The 3,366-nt window shown below is 41.7% G+C and overlaps 1 pseudogene across 1 annotated transcript; it reads left to right on the forward strand.

Moving 5' to 3' along the window:
• Window positions 1–427: 427 nt before the first annotated feature.
• On the forward strand, window positions 428–945 carry LOC307053895 (glycine cleavage system H protein, mitochondrial-like; annotated as a pseudogene). Its single transcript has one exon. The product of its transcript is annotated as a glycine cleavage system H protein, mitochondrial-like (transcript).
• The last annotated feature ends 2,421 nt before the right edge of the window (window positions 946–3,366 follow it).

Genomic DNA, 3,366 nt, shown 5'->3' on the forward strand with positions numbered 1-3,366 from the left:
CTCTTACCGACCACTGGCTTACTCTACACCAAGCAAACCAGTTGCTCAAAATTTTCAAGGTTTTCATCTTGCAGTTCTGGCATTAGAGCAAGACTAACTTGATTCTTAATCCGAAATGGTTAGGGACCCATTCCTAGAATAATGTCCTTAAGTCTGGGCAAGGGATTTTTTGAAAAACACAGCAACTTGTGGAGAACCAAGTGGATGGAGTTGGAGGTGGGACAGGATGCCCCTAGCTCACTGCCCAGAGGAGGCAGTGGCAGACAAATCAATAGAGACCCATTATTTTTTCCTTCTCTCCCACATGACTATTGCAAAACCAAAATCTATTATATCTTATCTCAGGCTCTGCAAAAATAACATTATTGAACCTTCAGGGTTCTGGCAAAACACTGCAACTTTAGAAAAGCTAATTCTTACTGCGAACATGGCACTGCAAGCGGCGCGGAGCGTGCAGGCTGCGGTCTGTAGGCTATGGGCCATCTCTGTGCCCAGTGCGCCCCTGACCGCTGTGGCCCTGGGGACTGTGGGTGAGCACCCTCCAGGCTCGGTGCACCAGCCCTGCTCTGGTGTCGGTGTATAAATTCACAGACAAACATGAATGGGTACCAACAGAAAACAGTGTTGGAACAGTGGGAATCAGCAATTTTGCACAGGAAGCTTTAGGAGTTGTTGTTTACTGTAGTCTGCCTGAAGTTGAGACAAAAGTGAACAAACAAGAGGAATTGGGTGCTTTGGAAAGTGTGAAAGCTAGTAGTGAACTCTATTTTCTTCTGTCAGAAGTAACTGAAATGAATGAAGCTCTAGCAGAAAATCCAGGACTTGTCAACAACTCTTGTTATGAAGATGGTTGGCTGATCAAGATTGACACTCAGTAACCCTTCAGAACTAGATGAACTAATGAGTGAAGGAGTGTATGAGAAATACATAAAATCTATTGAGTGAAAATGGAACTCCTAAAGATACTAGTTTGAAACAACTTAATCTCACATAGTTGTCTTAAATTAGTGGTGGAAAGATTTTTAAAAGGCAATTTTTAGCAAAAGAAACTACTTGCAACAATGTTTCCTGAAGAAAATACCCTTTAACCTCCTAATGACTTCAGATAAACACTATGCATCTTTTTCACAACACCCTATGATTTTTAGGCTAGTCTCCAGTTATAATATTTAGAGTTCCTGAAATTATCTGTGGTAAAACTAGTTATAAAAATTATGTAATTCAAGGATAACATTGCTATCTTAAGCCTTATATGATATTGTAACTTGCTTACAGCCATCCCTGTATTTGGGTCAAAATACTCAACCACCTTCCCACTGGAAATAACTGGCAGTGGAGAAAAGTTTGTTAGTTGTATAGTGTCCAATGCAGAACATTACTATCTTAATTTTGCAATATACTGTGTTTGTGGGTGCTATTTTCATACAGTGAAGCAATAGCCTTGCAGGAAAATAAGAAACAGTTTAATAATAAAATATTCAACTTCTTAATTTAAAAAAAAGGAGGGCTTCTCTGGTGGCGCAGTGGTTGAGAGTCCGCCTGCTGATGCAGGGGACATGGGTTCATGCCCCGGTCCGGGAAGATCCCACATGCTGCGGAGAGGCTGGGCCCGTGAGCCATGGCCGCTGAGCCTGCGCGTCCGGAGCCTGTGCTCCGCAATGGGAGAGGCCACGACAGTGAGAGGCCCACGTACTGCAAAAAAAAAAAGGAAAGCTAATTCTTAGTCTTGTGAATATTCCTAAGTATCAAATGTGAAGATATGCACAGTAAGACAGGAAGGTAAAAGCAGTTTATTGAGGCTGGTAGGGATCAGCTATATGCACTTTCTAGTTCAGTTCAATTTCCAACTCCGTGTGGATTGTGATTTTTATTCCCACTCCTTTTTCCCTAAAATAACTCTTTTCACCTGAGGAAAAAAAGAATATATTTGCAGCCGCTACCATAAAACGTGTTGTGTTGCATAGATCCATTTGTATTTTTAGGAGGCAGGGTTCCACAGTGCATTGTTCTCAAACTTTAGTCATTTGCTTATCAGCCCTATGATTTCTGCCATATCTGAGTAGCACCTACACTATTGTTCTGTTTCTTTTGTAAACTTAAATATCCACTTTAATCTTATGTTTCTCTTTGATATGCTAGTTACAATTTTCCCTAGCCCAGATGACAAAAACTACATAATTTAAAAGGTGTTGACAATAACCACTTAGCTATCTTCTATGCCTGCTCACTTTGGGAAACAATGCTATAGTGGAAAATCATAAGCATTCAATGGCTCATGACTACAAGAAATTGTGTTTATCCAAATTGAACACATTTCTCTTATAACTTGTTCAGATAGAAAACAAAATCTGTACCTTTGTCCTAGGGGAAAAAATTAAGGAGCATCTTTATTTATCCTTTGGCTCAGAAAAGGGGGAGGAATTTTATTTCTTCTGTATGATTTTGTTTACCATAAAACTAATTTTTATTACACAATACATAAACTCATCTTTCATCTAAAAGATGAACATATTGCAGTTAAGACTAAAATTCTCTTTGATTATCACCTCCCCACTCCTCACTAGAGTTAATCCAAGTTATGAATTCAGATTGTATCCTTCCAGACTTCTTTCTTTGAGTCTGGCCACTAGAATATCTGTTGTGTTTAATGGTCAGTTAAAGAATGCTCACAGATTTCCTTAAATGTCTTGAGCCAGTCAGTCTCCCTTGACAAAGTCAAGGGGCTCTGTATGCTGGAGCGCACCTTCAATGCACAGGGAATTTACAATTCTGCCTTAACCTTCACTCCCTGACTGCACAAGGCCTGAAGATCAGTCAGAAGTGAAATGGGGGCCTTCTCAGGTCTTTGCTGAGCATGCACACAGCGCTGCACATGCACATGGCCTTCTAGACCCCAAGAACTATGTTGCAAGCTTTTAAAAGCCCCCAAGGACATCTCATTCCCCAGATCTTGCAGTTTGAGGCCAGCTCTTGTTTACCCCCGCTGGTACTGCAGCCTCAAGAAGCTGCAGGGTTAAACAATTGCACTGACTATCTTTCAACAAATGCCCTGGGTATAAGGCTTTCCCACAGAGCGAGCTCTGAGGCAGGTTAAATACAACCACTCTGCCAGTGGGGCTTTTCCAGAGAGCCTGTGAGACAGGTTAGATGGTGACAGTGCGCTGGGATGAGCCATTCTGAGGTGCTCCAAACCCAGGGTGCTCCCTCTAGTGGTTGCAGGGCTGCTGTGTTTCAAGACTAGTGTGGAGCTGGGGTGGGGTAGGGTGTGGGGTGTAGACTGAGTTAAAATACCACAAAACCTGAGGTTCTTACCAAGGTTCAGATTGTTATAAGCATTTGGTTAATTTCTGGAGCTCTGAAAAAGTT

This window comes from Hyperoodon ampullatus (assembly GCF_949752795.1).
Source record: "Hyperoodon ampullatus genome assembly, chromosome: 5".
NCBI classification, from domain to species: Eukaryota; Metazoa; Chordata; class Mammalia; order Artiodactyla; family Ziphiidae; genus Hyperoodon; species Hyperoodon ampullatus.